This window comes from Euphorbia lathyris, chromosome 6, assembly GCF_963576675.1.
Source record: "Euphorbia lathyris chromosome 6, ddEupLath1.1, whole genome shotgun sequence".
Lineage (NCBI taxonomy): Eukaryota > Viridiplantae > Streptophyta > Magnoliopsida > Malpighiales > Euphorbiaceae > Euphorbia > Euphorbia lathyris.
The window spans coordinates 64,951,176-64,968,961 of record NC_088915.1 but is presented as its reverse complement, the minus strand read 5'-3'; the positions used below and the strand labels follow the sequence as shown (position 1 = coordinate 64,968,961).

The following is a 17,786-nucleotide window of genomic DNA, read 5'->3' as shown; positions in this document are numbered from 1 at the left end:
GTCTCGGGCCTCGTTTTGACCTAATTTCGTGTCCTTGTTGGTGTAGGAAGATGTGGGGCCGAACGTGGCTTCGTGGGGGCGGAATTGGTCTTTTTGACCAATTCCCGCAGGTCTGCTCGCCGAGCAGAATTGCGACGAGCAGCCCCTGCTCGCCGAGCAGGCGCCTGGTGGCCTGCTCGGCGAGCAGGCTTCTGCTCGCCGAGCAGGCGCCTGGCGCCCTGCTCGGCGAGCAGGCCACCAGGGGCCTGCTCGGCGAGCAGAAATGGCCCGGGGGGCCCTGCTCGCCGAGCGTTTTCGCCCGAAGCGCGCTCGATCCGTACCGGATGACTTCCAAACCCTTTTTCGTCTGAACTTACACCTGCACACACATAAAAACTCCAGAAAACATTAGTCCAAAAGCCGAATTGATCCGTCAATCGCTTATTTTGAGCAAACGCTTCGTTTGGTGCGACTTTTGACGGACCAATTAGCTTCAAAAGATAACGGAATTCTATTATGCGTGTTATTTCGACCGTATTTGCCTAAATTGATCACAAAACGAGCCTAAACGACGAAAAGTAAATAGAATGCTTCCAATTTCTAACTAACTCACACAAAAGCATTTAAATGCGAGAATTGCTCGCTTATTAGCCAAATAAACCTAAAAACCGTCCTAAAACCGTACCCAAAGATAGGGGTTTTTGACCCCTATCAAACCTCCTCGCACTTAAAACTTTACTTGTCCCCAAGTAAACTAAAAAAAACTAAACCCGCCATCACAAGCAAGCTAGAAAACTTCCCAGTTTGACTAGGTGCTTGACACAATTTCGAGCATCTGTAATTACATGCATTCGGAAGTACAAAGTAGAGACACGATATCCAAAAGCCGCATTTCAATTACAATAGGTCATAGTTTTAAGTAAAGGAACACATGTTCAATTGAACGAGCTTGAGGGGATCGCTAAGTAAAACACCTCACCATAGGTAGTTCACTCATTCACACAATTTTGGTGGCTAAAGTGTTTACTCTCGGCTTATATTCTTGCTTAGGATTACGTTGATTTTGAACGTTCATCCGAGTTCCTCTACTATGCTATATGACTCCGATGATATCAAAAACAGCCTCTAATTGGGGTTGTAATGTGGTTAGAGGGTTAAAGGTACAATGAAGGTTAAGTGTTCTAGCGCTATAACAACAAAGTTTAAATGGCTTTAGCAAATATGAAGTGATTGAGCTTTTTATTCGTCCCTTATTGTTTTCTTTGAGACATTTTTGATTTTTCTAAGAACTAGGGAATGGGGTTCTTCCCTTTTGTTCGTCTCTTTTCTTTTCTTTTTCTTTTTCTGTTTTTCTTCTTCTCTTTTTTTTTTTTTTTTTCTTTTGGGATAGTGATGCTCATTCACTTCTTAGCCTTTTGGCTTGCTACTATAATGCCATAAACAACGATAAAACGCTAGAGAAAAACAAAGGCTCAATTTGAGCTTTCCAAAAACAAAGGTTAAGTAGCGAACCAAGTTGTGGTTCGCAAAAGCGGGTTAGAACGAAAGAAAAATCTACAAACTACAAAAATGTCGGCTCAAAGGGGCTTCCTAGAGTGGATGAAAAAGAAAAACAAGGTAAAGAAAAGGTTAATTCTAATGAGGCTGATTCATCGTTTATCATCTCAAATCATTGCATGTAGGTTCAACACAGTATTAGGTGCAAAATCTGTAATCTTCCACAAGTCAAAGCATTCACACAAAAATGTCAAGAAAAAGAGCTTTTTGATGTTCGCTCTTAGGCTCAAATTCAACTCACAATTCTTTGGGTTTCAATTTTGTGTTTACTAGTTTTCCCCAAACTCAAGTTTAATATTACATGCCTTCAATTCTTAAGTTATCTACCTAAGTAATGATTTTAGCATTTCTTCAAAAGTAGGGTCTAAATGCAAACTGTAGCTCATGCTTTTACAGATACAAGAGTTGTGTCCCACACCTAAACTAGTTGTCATGCAATTTTAGATTCGGTTCTCAGCCCTCAAAGACAAATAACGAAGTTTAGATTCGAAGGAGGTTCACGGTTTTAGGTCTCAAACATGCAAAAACATAATAAAACGCCAAAACGCAAACCTAAACTAGACACGACGCAACAAAAATTTAAAAATTTATACAATTTTTGTAAGTTTGTCTACCCCTCCTCCTCACACTTAAAATATGCAATAAGTTCCAACATTGCATTATAGATCATGAAATACGAGTGTAAAAAGTTAGGGTGGAGAAGACAACTTACTGATCATCTTGAAGCCGGAGGATTTGGACACCCGAAGTGTCTTTACCGAGATAAAGTTTAAGTCGGTGTCCATTAACTTTTTGGGTGGTTCCATCTTTCAACATGATCTCAACCATACCGGAGGGATGTGCGTCAAGAACTGAAAATGGTCCATACCATCTACTCTTGAGCTTGCCTGGGAAGAATCTCAATCGGGAGTTATAGAGTAGCACTTGGTCGCCTTTTTGGAAGGTTTTCCGCTGTACCTTTTTATCGTGCACCCGCTTGGTTCGTTCTTTGTACAATTTGGCATTCTCGTAAGAGTTATATCGGAGCTCATCCAGTTCGTGCAGTTGTGTTAACCGTAGATCACCTGAAAGTTTAGGGTCAAAGTTTAGAAATTTTAGCGCCCAATAAGCTTTGTGCTCTAATTCAACAGGCAAGTGGCAAGATTTCCCAAAAACCAGACGGTAGGGGGACATTCCTATAGGAGTTTTGAATGCTGTCCGGTATGCCCAGAGAGCATCGTCCAGTTTAAGACTCCAATCTTTTCTAGCATTCCCTACCGTTTTCTCAAGAATGCGTTTTAGCTCTCTGTTTGACACTTCTACCTGACCACTTGTCTGAGGGTGGTAAGGTGTTGCGACCCTATGGGCTACGCCATACTTTTGGAGCAATGTGTCAAACTGCTTATTGCAGAAATGGGATCCCCCATCGCTAATGATAGTCCGGGGTGTACCAAATCTGGTAAAGATATTCTTTTTCAGGAATTTTATCACTACTCGAGCATCGTTTGTGGGTAGGGCTTCGGCCTCTACCCATTTAGAGACATAATCAACCGCAACAAGAATGTATTGGTTGGTGTGTGACATAGGGAAAGGTCCTATAAAGTATATGCCCCAAACGTCAAATAGCTCACAGACGAGTATGCCTTGTTGAAGCATTTCATTTCTCCTAGAAATATTCCCTACTCTCTGACATGCATCACAATATTTAATATAATTATTGATATCACTATGCATTTGTGGCCACCAAAGTCCACTTTGGAGAATTTTAGCCACTGTCCTATCTGGCCCGAAGTGGCCGCCTGGTTCCCTAGAGTGGCACATGTTAATCACTGACTCTATCTCTTCCTCAGGTATACATCTCCTAATCATGCCATCAGTGCAGAATCGAAATAAATAGGGCTCTTCCCAAAAATATTGTTTGCTTTCAAACAAAAACTTACGTCTTTTATTTGCATCTAAATCAAGAGGAAGAATGTTACCGACTTTGTAGTTCGCGATGTCTGCAAACCAGGGGAGAGTTTTTACCGAATATAGTGTTTCATCCGGGAATACTTCCTTTATTGCCCCATGCTCTAAGGATTGCTGATCTGACTCTAACCTGGATAGATGGTCCGCTATCACGTTTTCTACCCCTTTCTTGTCTCTGATCTCGATGTCAAATTCTTGGAGTAGTAAGATCCAACGGATCAGCCTAGGTTTTGCATCCTGTTTGCTCATCAGATATCTCAGGGCTGCATGGTCAGTAAAAACAATTACCTTAGATAACACCAAATAAGATCTGAATTTGTCAAAGGCAAATACTACGGCTAGCAATTCCTTTTCAGTTATTGAATAATTCTGTTGTGCATCATTTAAGGTTTTGCTAGCATAGAAAATTGGGCGAAAAAGTTTATCCACCCTCTGCCCAAGACAGGCTCCTACAGCCAGATCACTAGCATCGCACATTAACTCAAAGGGAAGGGACCAATCCGGGCTTACCATAATGGGTGCTTCAATTAATTTCTTTTTCAGCAATTTAAATGTAAGCATACATTCTTCATTGAAATTAAAATCAGCATCTTTTAGCAATAATTGAGTGAGGGGTTTAGTGATTTTTGAAAAGTCTTTTATAAATCGTCTATAAAACCCCGCGTGTCCTAAAAAGCTCCTAACTAATTTCACATTAGTAGGAGGTGGCAGTTTTTCAATCACCTCAATTTTTGCCGGATCGACCTCGATCCCCTTCCCCGACACCTTGTGTCCTAATACTATGCAGTTTTGGACCATGAACTGGCACTTTTCCCAATTAAGTGCCAAGTTCTTGTCTTCACAACGTTCTAAGACTCGGTCCAAGTTTTCAAGACATTGGTCGAAAGTAGGTCCTACAACATTAAAATCATCCATGAAAATTTCTAGGAACTCCTCGACCATGTCAGAAAACATAGCCATCATACAACGTTGGAACGTGGCAGGGGCATTACATAATCCGAAAGGCATCCGTCTATATGCAAAAGTCCCATAGGGGCAAGTGAATGTTGTTTTCTCTTGATCCAAAGGGTCCACAGGGATTTGCATATAGCCAGATAGCCCGTCTAAAGTGCAGAAAAATTCGTGCCCTGCCAATCGTTCCAACATTTGATCAATAAATGGTAAGGGAAAGTGGTCTTTACGGGTGGCCTCGTTTAATTTCCTATAATCTATGCATACACGCCAACCCGTAACCTTTCTAGTTGGGATTAATTCTCCTTTTTCATTTTCCATTACTGTTGTTCCCCCTTTTTTGGGCACACATTGAACCGGGCTTACCCATTGACTATCAGAAATTGGAAAGATGATACCTGCGTCGAGGAGTTTTATAACCTCGATTTTTACCACCTCTTTCATGTTAGGGTTGAGCCGTCGTTGAGGTTGGGCAGATGGCTTGATCTCCTCCTCAAGAAAAATTCTATGTGTGCAGATTTTGGGGTCGATACCTTTGATGTCGTGGATTGACCATCCAAAGGCTCCTTTATGTTCCATCAGCACCTCCACCAATTTTTCTTCCTGTTCAACTGTCAACAAAGAAGAAATAATAACGGGTAAATCTGTGGGAGGTTGAAGAAAAACATATTTCAGGTTGTTGGGCAAGGGTTTAAGCTCTAATTTTGGAGGTTCCTCCAACGAGGTCTTAGGTTTAGGTTTGATCTCACGATCAAGGTCCTCTTTTCTACCCTTAACCCAATAACATTTTTCAGGTGGGAGATCTTCAAATGGCTCACTTGAGTTTTCACATGTCTCACCACCTAGACCGAGTTCTAAAGAGGCATTTCTTATATCGAGATCAACTTCCTCAACACATTCATCTATAAGTGCATCCACAAAGTTACAACTTTTGGAGAGTTCTTGAGGAAATTTCATAGATTCATAAACGTTAAATGTTACCTCTTCGTCCTGCACCCTTAGGACCAATTTACCTCCATGGACGTCTATTAGTGTCCTACCAGTTGCAAGAAACGGTCTCCCGAGGAGAATGGGGACGGAGTCATCTTCTTCCATGTCGAGGACCACAAAATCGACTGGGAAGATCAGTTTGTCCACCTTTACAAGCACATCTTCAACTATGCCTCTAGGCCGTGCAATTGACCGATCCGCTAGTTGCAGTGTCATGTTTGTTGGTTTAGGTTCTCCGAGCCCCAATTTCCTAAAAATTGATAGAGGCATAAGATTAATACTTGCTCCTAAATCACATAATGCCCTATCTATGTGCATGTTCCCTATCCTACACGGGATGGTAAAGCTCCCTTGATCTTTAAGCTTGGGGGGTAATTTATGGGTGATTATGGCCGAGCATTGTTCTGTTAAAGCCACTATCTCGTTTTCCCCAAACTTTTTCTTTTTCGACAACATGTCTTTAAGAAATTTTGCATAGTTCGGCATCTCCTCTAGTGCTTCCATTAATGGAATGTTTATTTCTAATCTACTAAGGATTTCTGAGAACCGGGCAAATTTCTTATCTAGGTTGGCCTTTTTCTGCTTCTGAGGGAATGGCAGTTTTGGTGTATAAGGCCTAACCACTTTTTCTACAGCTTTTTCAGAGGCTGAAGTTTCAGATGCGGGACCGGGGTTGCTTACCACTTCCGGTTCCCTACTTACCTGAGGTGACAGAGGTATTTGTGATGGAGATGCCACGAGTGTATCCACTTCCTTGCCGCTCCTTAGGGCGATGGTTTGAGCCGCCTCTTCTTGCAAGAGGGACGCCTCGTGGCATTCCCTTTCTTCTTGTCTGATTGTGGCGAGTTGGTCACTCAGGGTCCTGCATGCCTCCTCGTTGGCTGCCAGTCGGACGGATATCTCCTTTAGGAGAGTCATTATTCCTTCTGAGTACCCTGTTTGCCTGCCATAAAAATCAGAGTTAGAATGAGGACATGGAAGGGTATCCATAGGTGCCACGTAGGGCGCTGGTGGGTATCGTGCATGCTCCTGATCGTAGTAGTTGTAAGTTGAGGGTTCAGAATTATACCTTTGATGATTACCCAAATAACTTACATTCTCACCTCTAGGTACGTAATAGTTGATGTGGCATACCCTACCGGGGTGATTCTGGCCGCATCTCTCGCAGAATGGTATCCTTGGTTGGTTATTTTGGTTGTATGAAGCCACCAGGAAGTCCATTTTTGTGTTGAGATCGTTCATGGACGGGTTTGATGCTCTGTTGTCCATAATTGCTGGAAGAACGATCCAATTTAAGTAATAGTATATCAACAAGTATATATATCTATACAAATATGAATGATATTAACAAGGAAAGTATTCACAAAGAATGCCTAAACTAACAAGTTGACCTTTGGTTCGATATTGCAGAAGAAATAAATCCCCGGCAACGGCGCCAAAAACTTGATGCGTCCCCACCTAAGGTTAGAGATGGGAACTCACTAAGGGATAAGTGTACCCCGTCGTTATCAAGTAATAAATTTCTGGGTTTAAGTCCAGGTTATCGTCCACAGGATTTATTTCTGCAAGTACCGAATTACTAAGTCTCGGATGTTATCTAGGCTTAAGGGGTTTGAGTTGGTTTTGTTTAATTAATCTACTCCTAGGTTGGTTTGCACTAATCCTAACTAGATTATCTACTTCTGACTAAGTTATTCTAACCCTAACTAAATTACTCTACCCCTAATTGATCTTTTACCAAAGCAATTAACTGAATGAACATGAAGGAATACGATGATAACAATGGTAGAGTGTTTAAGCAATTGAATTGAAACTAAGTCGCTTATGTCCAAGGCGATTAACCCGACTTATCCTCCTAAAGTCCCTAATTCGTGATTCCCTTGTAAGGCCGAAACTAGCTCTAAGGCTCAGTAATTTGGGCTTAATCTTCTATAGGGTCGTCAATCCTATAGGCACTGACTAGGTCAGATTCAGCTCGCAATATGTGCCAACCTAATTTTGGGATTATCGAATGAGTTAAACCAATCAGACAAAGCGTAAGACAAAGATTAAAACATCAAAACAGTTGAATAAACAAAATCTATATTATATATCAAAGATGAAGGAATTGTCACGAAGTTACAATAAACCTAGAATTCATAGCATGTATCAGAGGCTAGACAGAATATAAAAGAAGAAAAATCCCTTTCAGGGAACCTGTCTACCAATGCAGGCGTCTTTCTAGGATTTAAGGATGGAGCTTGAGTAATCCTCGGTGAATGGAGCTTCGGAGGTGTCTTCAATGGAGGGTTGAAGGTTATGGAGGAGGTGGAGAGGATTTCTCAAGGTGGAAGCTAAGCTAATTACAAAAGTAAAAGATATTCAATTTACAATTGGAAATTCCTATTTATAGCCGCGTCTCGGGCCTCGTTTTGACCTAATTTCGTGTCCTTGTTGGTGTAGGAAGATGTGGGGCCGAACGTGGCTTCGTGGGGGCGGAATTGGTCTTTTTGACCAATTCCCGCAGGTCTGCTCGCCGAGCAGGAAAGGCTGCTCGCCGAGCAGAATTGCGACGAGCAGCCCCTGCTCGCCGAGCAGACGCCTGGTGGCCTGCTCGACGAGCAGGCTTCTGCTCGCCGAGCAGGCACCTGGCGCCCTACTCGGCGAGCAGGCTCCTGCTCACCGAGCAGGCCTCTGGCGGCCTGCTCGGCGAGCAGAAATGGCCCGGGGGGCCCTTCTCGCCGAGCGTTTTCGCCCGAAGCGCGCTCGATCCTTACCGGATGACTTCCAAACCCTTTTTCGTCTGAACTTACACCTGCACACACATAAAAACTCCAGAAAACATTAGTCCAAAAGCCGAATTGATCCGTCAATCGCTTATTTTGAGCAAACGCTTCGTTTGGTGCGACTTTTTACGGACCAATTAGCTTCAAAAGATAACGGAATTCTATTATGCGTGTTATTTCGACCGTATTTGCCTAAATTGATCACAAAACGAGCCTAAACGACGAAAAGTAAATAGAATGCTTCCAATTTCTAACTAACTCACACAAAAGCATTTAAATGCGAGAATTGCTCGCTTATTAGCCAAATAAACCTAAAAACCGTCCTAAAACCGTACCCAAAGATAGGGGTTTTTGACCCCTATCATAACCCAATAACCTAGGAGTCACATTCAAGATGTGATTGATTACATGAATCTACCTAACAAATGAGACTAGCTTGTTGAGCAAACTCAAGGCGAAATCTCAGGAGTTAGGATCCTAGCTCACTAAAGGATTTTTGTGAAATTCTTCGAATTAATATGGAGGGCTATTAATTTGGCAAAATAGTGGGAGCAATCTGAAATAAATTAAAAGGCCTATAATTTTAGATTGATATACTTTAAAGAAAATGAATGACATACGTTTACTCTTTCTCACATCTCAAGTTTTAAATTAAAACACTCTTAAAATCATGACTAACACCAATCTGCAAAACATTTACCGATAACAAGTTGAATAGTTCAAACTTCACCGACTGGTATCGCAACCTCAAAATTGTTTTGAAGTTCGATAAAATAGGGTATGTATTTGATACATCGATACCCCCTATCCCTGAGGATGATGCTCCCATCGAGGAAATCGATGCTTACCAGAAGCACAAGGCTGATGACGATCATGCCGGATGCATCATACTTGCATCGATGACATCGGAATTACAAAGGCAACTATGCCTGTTCCATCATCATGCACCTAAAGGAACTGTTTGGGAAACAGACCAGGTGCGAACGCTACGAGATATCCAAGTTGCTATATCGTTGCAAGATGCAAGAGGGCACATCTGTAATGACACATTGTGTCAAGATGATTGGCTACATTACCAAACTTTCTAGTATTGGATTCGCGATGGATAACGAACTAAATGTAGACTTAATTCTTCAATCCCTCCCAAAGAGTTATTCATAGTTCATCATGAACTATCAGATGAATGACTTGCAAACCTCTCTTGAAGAGCTTGCAAATATGCTCAAGTCAGTTGAGCCCAATATTCAGAAAGACAATGCTATACCGGCTCTTGTCATAGAGGGATCAAAGAAGAGGAAAGGGAATTCTCCCAATCCTAAACATCCCAAGAAAGGTAAGAAAGCCATGCCCACTAAAGTTAAGGGAAAGGAAGTGAAGAAGCCCAAAAGAAAGTGCCACTATTGTGGTGACGTGGGGCATTGGAAGAGAAATTGTTCTTTGTACCGAGCTACCCTCCAGAAGGGAAAAGCCGGTACTCCAACATATGGTATGTTCTATAAAGAACAAACATTACAATTTTTATAGAGATTCGATTTTCTATTTCTCATGAATATCACAAAATGGGATTTATGTGTTGATTTCTGTTTTCGCAATTGATACCAAAAGACATAAGCTAGATAATTCAACTTACTTGTGGCATTGTCATATAAACAAGAGACGCATGCTAAAGCTACATTCAGATGGGCTTATAGATCCAATTGATCCTGAATCATTGGAAACATGCGAATCATGTTTAAAAGGTAAAATGACAAAGACGCCCTTTAGCAATAAAGGTGAGCGTGTATCAGATACTCTAGGACTCATTCATTCAGATGTATGCGGTCCTATGTCAGTCCAAGCAAGAGGAGGATTCAGATTCTTCATAAGCTTCATAGATGACCATACTCGATATGGTTACATCTACTTGATGAGGCACAAATCAGAAGCTTTTGACAAGTTCAAATGCTTCAAGAATGAAGTAGAAAATCAATTAGAAAAGAAAATAAAGACACTTCGATCCGATCGAGGTGGCGAATATCTTTCTGATGATTTTCTGAATTATCTAACTGAATGTGGGATATGCTCACAATGGACACCTCCCTATACACCACAACATAATGGTGTATCCGAGAGGAGGAACTGTACCCTATTAGATATGGTACGATCCATGATGAGCATGGCCTTACTTCCAAAGACGTTCTGGGGCTATGCCTTAGAAACTGCCCTTTTCACCCTGAACCGAGTACCAACTAAATCTGCTAGTTCCACACCATATGAATTGTTCGTTGGTAGGAAACCCGTGTTCTCGTTTATGAGAGTATGGGGTTGTTCAGCGTATGTCAAACGCATTGCATCCGACAAACTAGATTCTAAATCTGATAAATGTTTCTTCATTGGATATCCCAGGGAAACTGTAGGGTATTACTTCTATCATCCAGATGATCAGAAAGTAATAGTGTCCAAGCACGCAACCTTCTTAGAGAAAGAGTTTCTCGAAGAAACACAAAAGGGAAGCGTGATTGAACTCGACGAAGTTCAAGAAGAAGAAACACCGACTGAAACAACAGAAGCGGTTGAGGTACCCGAAGTAGTCCCATTAGATGAGACTCCAGTGGCACCTATTCGTAGATCACGAAGAGTTCGTGAACTCCCAGTTAGATATGGTTTTCTAGTGGGAGATGATAATGAGGTTCCCGTGTTAGACGACGAACCCGAAAACTACGAAGAGGCTCTTACTAGTCCAGATTCTAAAGCATGGCTTGAGGCCATGGATTCTGAAATGGATTCCATGTATACTAACCAAGTGTGGACTTTGGTTGATCCATCCGAAGGGATAATTCCCATTGGGTGCAGGTGGATCTTCAAAAAGAAGACTGACATGGATGGAAAGGTTAGCACCTACAAGGCTAGGCTGGTAGCGAAAGGATATCGTCAGAAACAAGGTGTTGATTATGACGAAACCTTATCTCCTGTTGCTATGTCCAAATCAATCAGAATCATGCTTGCTATTGCCGCTCACTACGATTATGAGATTTGGCAGATGGATGTGAAAACAGCTTTTCTAAATGGAAACCTGCTTGAGGATGTATACATGATGCAGCCTGAAGGTTTCATATCAAAGGATGCAAATAAAGTTTGCAAACTTCAGAGATCCATTTATGGACTCAAGCAAGCATCTAGAAGCTGGAACAAGCGTTTTGACGAAACGATAAAACAATTTGGTTTCGAACAAAATTGCGAAGAAGCTTGCATTTACAAGAAAGCAAGTGGGAGCTCTATAGCATTTCTCATACTATATGTGGACGATATACTGTTAATGGGAAATGACATTGCTCTATTACAGTCGGTAAAAGTATGGTTATCAGGTAACTTCTCAATGAAAGACCTTGGTGAAGCAGCTTATATACTTGGTATAAAGATCTATAGAGATAGATCGAGAAGACTGCTTGGTTTTTCACAGGCTACATACATTGAAAAGGTGCTAAATCGGTTTAGCATGCTTGAATCGAAACGAGGTAACTTACCCATGCTACATGGAGTAAAGTTAAACAATCATCAATGTCCTAAAACTGATGATGACAAACGACGCATGGCTGTAGTCCCGTACGCCAGCGCGATCGGTTCGATTATGTATGCTATGCTATGCACTAGACCTGACGTAGCATTCGCGTTATCTATAACGAGTCATTACCAAGGGAATCCGGGAGACGAGCATTGGATTGCCGTCAAGAACATTCTTAAGTACTTGAGAAGGACTAAAGATATGTTCCTAGTGTACGGAGAAGGAGATCTGAAAATTGAAGGATTTTCAGACGCTAGTCATCTCACAGATGAGAATGATTTTAAATCCCAATCAGGATACTTGTTTATCTTGAATGGGGGCGCGGTCAGTTGGAAAAGTTCCAAGCAGGGAAGCGTAGCTTTCTCTACGACCGAGTCAGAGTACATCGCTGCTGCAGAAGCAGCAAAGGAAGCGTTTTGGATTAGAAAGTTCATTACAAAACTAGGTGTGGTGCCTGACATTGTCAATCCCATTACTCTGTACTGTGATAACAATGGAGCCATTGCGCAAGCAAAGGAACCACGGTCTCATAATGCATCCAAGCACTACCTAAAGCGATACCACATCATAAGAGAGATTGTGGCTAGAGGAGATGTGAGAATAGAAAGAGTACCTACAGAGGACAACGTTGCAGATCCGTTGACAAACCTTTAACCCAGAAAGTACATGATCGTCATTTAACTTCTACTGGGATAAGTTTTAGAAACAATTGGCTTTAGTCCAAGTGGGAGTATGTTGGGGTTTAGTGTCCTATAGACAATTGTTGCAGGATACAAACTTAATATAAATGAATTGTTCTTTATATCATTTGTTTTAATGAGATATATGTTTTATAACTATATATAAAGGCAATCCCTTTTAAGCACTAAATAAAGTCTAATAAAAGGAAATCCGTAAGTTTGTTCAAAGTGATTATAAAGTGTTCATACAAGCATGAAGTGAGACAAAACTTTATAATAAACTAATAAACTTAAAACCACCCCAAGTCAAGTGATATGTTTAGGATTGATATATCACTGTTGAGACTTGTATGTAACAATGTTTTCTGTCCGACAGAAAGCTGATCTCACAAGCTTCATATATATAGATATCTGGACAGTTACATAGATCCGATGAAACGTCGTTCATTAGGATTGGGGATCCGATTTGAGATAACAGGATGGGTAGATTCATCCTTGTAACCTGTTCATCTTATTGGTATTAATAGGTATAACTAATCCTCAGACTCAAATGAATGTTAATTGGTCATCCTGAATTACTGAATGTGAGACTTTGATCCTGCGGTCCCACGATCCTTAACAGAGATGACTCTGGGGTGTGAACTGCAAAGGTTGGGTGTCACAGGAGGTAATGTCAGGGTAGTTATACATTGGATTGAGCATTTATCACTCCCGATTAATGAGAGATACATCCAAGGATCGCTTGTGGAAGACTCGACTCTAAATCCTTGCAAGGTGATAGCTTAAGAGTAAGAAATACAGATTTCACTTAACCTATCTATTTGAGTTGACTCGGCCTATACAAGTAAAATGAACGTCTCGCTATATGTGACTTGACATCACCCATAGTCATAAGATTCAGTTCAAGGATATAGTTGATAAATGATCGAATTATACCGTAACTAATACGGAAGGGTTAACGACAGAATCAACCTGTCTTCTTAACGGACTCTGGGGGAATGATTACAGACTTGCCAATAACATACTCATTACATCATTCCGTTATGCAAGGATTAAATATAATTCTTGAAGAAATTAATTTAATAGTTGCATACGGCCAGAAGTAGTAAGAACCTAATGGATCACACATAAGACTTGGAACCAAAAGAGAGATGGATGTCATTAATAGATGGAAGCCCAATTGAGCCCAGTAAGGCCCATTTAAATAGAGGGGGGCCGAAATTTATATATAATAAATAAGGAATTATTTTAATTCCATTAATCCTAATTTGATTAGGTTTGTGAATTAAATTAATTAAGAGATAATTAAGTTAGGAGTTTTAATTAGATTAATATACTCCTATTATTATCCAATTAGGTTATTTATTATTATCCTAGATATATTAGATATATAAAGAGATAATAATTGGGAATCCTATTCCGAATTGAATTCCTATTAAGTAACCTATTCCTATCTAACTAGGGTTTAGATACAAGTTATTATATATACCCCCTACTACATGAATTTCGACCAAGATATAGACTTTCCCCTTTATGATTTTCGAAATCCCTAGCTAGTGAGAGAAAGAGAATTCGACTCCCCCAGTTCGTGGACAAGAATTCATACGGCTTCCATCGATCGATTAATTTCATCTATCTTTCTTTCTCTTTGATCTTGTGTTGGTTAATTAGAGGCAATCTATTTTGGTTGCATCTCATACGGTTGATTCTAACTTAATCTCACTGTGTTCATGAAAGAAGGAAAAACAAACAAAAGGGAGAAATTCGTTTTTCTTCACCTACATCAGGTCAGTTCACTATTTCGCGGATTCCCGGAGATTGAACCGTCGGATCGTCGCGATTTTTGGACAGTAGCTTCTAGACATATTCTTCCACGTTTCCACGGAAGGGATTGTCGTTCGGAGGTCTGGAAGGTCTGTTTCGGATAGGGGAAGATTGGTAAACAGTTTCCATCTCTTTTGAAGTTGTGGGCACTTCGTTTGCAACGGTAGATTGATCATCGAAAGGTATTTCTTCTTATCCCTCTTTATATGAAATAACGATTAACGGATCCTATGGTTAAAAGGAAGTAGGCTAAAATTTTTATATTTTCGCTGCTATACCTTAGCCTAATTTCCTTCAGGAAGCCGAATTCTCTTTCGATGCAAACTGTGTGAAGGCGTTTGAGCTCTTAAAGACCAATCTGATAAACTCGCCTATACTGGCAGGACCGGACTAGGAGCAACCTTTTGAAATGATGTGTGACGCACGCGATACTTGTGTGGGAGCTGTTCTTGGACAAAGGATTGAGAAGAGGTTCCGGCCTATTTACTATGCAAGCAAGACATTAAACGAGGCCCAACAGAATTATACAACTACGGAGAAGGAACTTCTTGCAGTTGTGTATGACTTCGACAAATTCAGACCCTACTTAGTGCTATCCAAGGTTGTTGTTCACACAGACCACGCTGTGTTGCGATACTTGTTTGCTAAAAAGGATGCTAAGCCGAGGCTGATCCGATGGTTATTATTGCTTCAAGAGTTTGATCTAGAAATAAGGGATAAAAAGGGAACGGAGAATGTCGCGGCTGATCATTTGTCAAGGATTGATCACCAAGGCAGTCAGGAACAACCATAGATTGTTTAAAGGTTTCCAGACGAACATCTATACACTGCACAGTCTGCGCCATGGTTTGCCGATATTGCCAATTACCTAGCAAGTTCGCTCAAGCCTCACAAACTGTCCACTAATCAGAGGAGAAATTTTTTTGCTGAAATTAAATATTACTTTTGGGATGACCCTTATCTTTTCAGGTTGTGCGCGGATCAAATTATTCGAAGATGTATATCGCAAGAAGAGGGACAGGATGTTCTAAGCCACTGTCATGACCGTGAAGTTGGAGGACACCATAGCGCTAGCAGAACTGCAGCCAAGGTCCTTCAATCAGGTTTTTTCTGGCCAATGCTTTTCAAAGATGCCTATCTGTTCGTTAGCACTTGCGATGAGTGCCAGCGAACAGGCAACATCTCGGCTAGGAATGCTATGCCCCTCAACAATATAGTTGTTTGCGAAATTTTTGACATCTGGGGCATAGATTTTATGGGTCCATTCCCTACATCCTTAGGAAATAAATATATCTTAGTTGCTGTAGATTATGTGAGCAAGTGGGTTGAAGCAATGGATAGTCCCACCAATGACGCCCGTGTGGTAGTAAAATTCCTGAAAAGGCTGTTTGCCAGATTCGGTGTCCTACGAGCGATCATTAGTGATCAAGGAACCCACTTTTGCAATGCCAAATTCGAGAAGTTGATGGGAAAGCTTGGAGTCTCTCACAGAATTGCCACACCTTACCATCCACAAACAAGTGGACAGGTAGAGATTTCCAATCGTGAAATCAAAAGAATTTTAGAAAAAAACTGTTGGCAATTCTAGGAAAGACTGGGCAAACAAGCTAGACGATGCTCTTTGGGCATATAGGACTGCCTATAAAACACCAATTGGAATGTCTCCGTTTAGATTGTTATACGGAAAATCTTGTCACCTTCCTGTTGAAATGGAACACAGAGCCTTTTGGGCATTAACTTTCTTGAATTTTGAGCAACAGGCTGTTGGAGATCAGAGAAGACTTCAACTCTGCGACATGGAAGAGTTCAGGTTGTTCTCATATGAGAATGCCGTGAATTACAAGAACAAGACAAAGCTGTGGCATGATAAAAAAAACTCAAGACAAAAACATTCCAAGAAGGTCAGAGATTCCTTCTGTACAATTCAAGACTCAGGTTGTTTCCTGGGAAGCTAAAGTCAAGATGGATGGGACCTTATACGGTGCACAAGGTGTTTAATCATGGAGCGGTTGAGATTGGCAGGGAAGGTCAGGAACCTTTCAAAGTGAACGGGCAGAGATTAAAACCATATTTAGAGAACGATCACACAAGGAAGATTGATACCGTTCATTTCCAGGACCCCCCAAGCCAGTAAAAGCACAAAAGGGTGTTCGCTACAAACACCAATTGTAGCACAAATAATTTTGCATTTTAATTATTTTAATTTAGTTAAATAGTGTCAATTGTAGTAGATTCATTTAACGTAGAACTGTGATTCGTAATACGTATCTCATGAACAGGCACAGTGGTAAAACTCAAACCTTTTCCTAAAGGTGCAGTTTTACAAATGTACCTGTTCCGTAGGGGAGCAGTATCTTGGGAAAATTGGGCGGCAAAAATAAAAAGAAAAAAAAATAATATAAGTCAGAAAAAGTAGAGACGTCCAATCCTATCCCCATAGGCACTCATCTCGCATGTCTTCCTCGATGAAATCAAACGGATAGGGAGAAATGAATTCCAAATTTAAAATCGTGACCGTTCGTCACCCTTGATCCTATTTCGAATGAACATGCCGTTTGGCCAATCTGTCCAGGTGGCGTCCTCTGAATCGACCTTATAATGACAGATTGGCAACGGGACGTTTCTGCTCTCCCTACTTAAGAGCTCTACTTCATTACGGTCTTTCGCTCACAGTATTTCTTTTCTTTTTCTTTTCTTCGTTCGTTCTTTTCATTTAGATATTCCATGCTTTGTGCCCTTTACCACTGGGAAACATTATTTAAACTCGAGCACAGCATGAGAACCCGTGGTTCAGGAAAACACGTCAAAGTTGAGGGCTCATCCAAGAAAGAAAAATCGAAAGGGAAGATGACGGAGCCCAATACTGTAGCTTTTGTTCCAGACGAAAAACTGGTAAAGAAACTTTCCCAGTTCAAAGACGCAACCGTACAGGCTTATTACGAAGAGCTGGCTAAGCTTGACTTCGGACCCATCCGAACAGTTTGTTGGGAAACCCTAAGGCGGCTAAAGCTTGATGCTCGTGTGCGCACACTCATGGAGGCAGGCCACTTTGGATGCTTCTTTGAGATGAAGGAACCTGCCTATCGGGAACTGACACTCGAGTTCTTGGCCACTTTTAAGCACAACATGGAGATAACCGATCCTGAAGAAGAGGGAAAGTTCAGCTTCCGACTCATAGGACACTCCCAGAGGCCTTCGCTCAACTTGTTCAACCAGATGTTAGGCGCTGCCGATGACGATGACCTTGAATCGGAAAGCTACAAAGAGGCATTCACCAAGACGCCAGATGTCTTTGACCCTACGGCTTTCTGGGAGTCAATTTTGGGACAGAAAAACTATGACGGTAGCGTGTCCAAGGCTTCCAATGTTGATGACTATACAATCCACTATTTGCACAAGCTAATTTCCGGCACAATATTTGCCCGAGAAAATCAAGCCACCATGCCACATGCAGATCTCACCGCTTTGTGGAGTATGGCAGTTGGGCCGAGAATGAATCTAGGCTACTGGTTCGGAGAATATATCAGGGCTTTCTGCAAGAAGAACTCTTCA

The 17,786-nt window shown here is 41.2% G+C and overlaps 1 pseudogene; it reads right to left on the bottom strand.

Moving 5' to 3' along the window:
- Nucleotides 1-17,786, bottom strand: part of LOC136233723 (uncharacterized) — a 149,433-nt pseudogene that overhangs the window by 52,293 nt on the left and 79,354 nt on the right.